Below are 1,112 nucleotides of genomic sequence, written 5' to 3'. Positions count from 1 at the left end.
TTCAACTTTTTTTTTATGTCAAATCAAAAATTGTGTTGTGTTGCAGTTCTAACTTTCTCTCAACAGAGGGCGGTGTTAAATAAGAAAACAAGATGCTCCTTCTAAAGAAATCTCTTCTTTTAACCCCTTAGCACGGTCAGCAAGCAAGGTATCAGCAACTTACCAAGAGGAGGCTGTGTAAGTCACGCTCAGAACATCATGTTCTTTATTGACTCCATCACAGTGTTCTGAAAGACGTGACACCATACACAAATACACCCATACATACAGAAGAATAAGTTATTCTATTAAAATGACCCCCTAATTTAAAAATCCAACAGCAGTGGCAGTCTGTTGAACCAGTCCAGTGCATGCATATTTACGTGTTTGAGAAAGAGGGCGAGAGATGTAAGCGCAAGATTAAAATTCATCTAGATGGCAACATGTAATTAGCCTAAAAGCCTTTTCATCAGGCTTGGAACAACACACACACACACACACACACACACACACACACACACACACACACACACACACACACACACTAATGGTCACCACCAGAGTCTGCTTATAACCACTAATATTCTACATTCACCTCTTAACACTACTGGAAGAGGCATCTGTGTGATGGCACCATTGCCTTGGTGTGTGGTTTTGTGTTTGTGAGTTATTTATATGCTAATGAATCTGGAAGGGGTTGTTGTGTGTGTGTGTGTGTGTGTGTGTGTGTGTGTGTGTGTGTGTGTGTGTGTGTGTGTGTGTGTGTGTGTGTGTGTGTGTGTGTGTGTGAGAAGAAGGCAGTAGTCACTTCAGCCAGGGAACAGATGGTGGAGGAGAACCTTGAAGATCTACGTATGCTGCCTTTCTTAAAAGTCGTAACAACACAGATGCAGATCCATCCTGATCCTGTTTACCTGCCCCCCTCATCCTCTTCCCTGTTATTCCCACTTTAGTCTGATGAAATACTGTTATTCAGGCACAGTGTCTGGATGCCTGTCTGACTTGAGATATTTTGGCACCAAATGCACCTTTTGTACCTGACTGGCATTCCAAATGTAGCTGTTGGCGATGATTGACAGCCCAACACTCCAGTCAGCGTGACATGCTTCTATTCTTCCCTCTCTAATGGCAGT

The sequence above is a fragment of the Sander vitreus genome, chromosome 2 (assembly GCF_031162955.1).
Source record: "Sander vitreus isolate 19-12246 chromosome 2, sanVit1, whole genome shotgun sequence".
NCBI classification, from domain to species: Eukaryota; Metazoa; Chordata; class Actinopteri; order Perciformes; family Percidae; genus Sander; species Sander vitreus.
Note: the sequence above shows the minus strand (reverse complement) of the source record.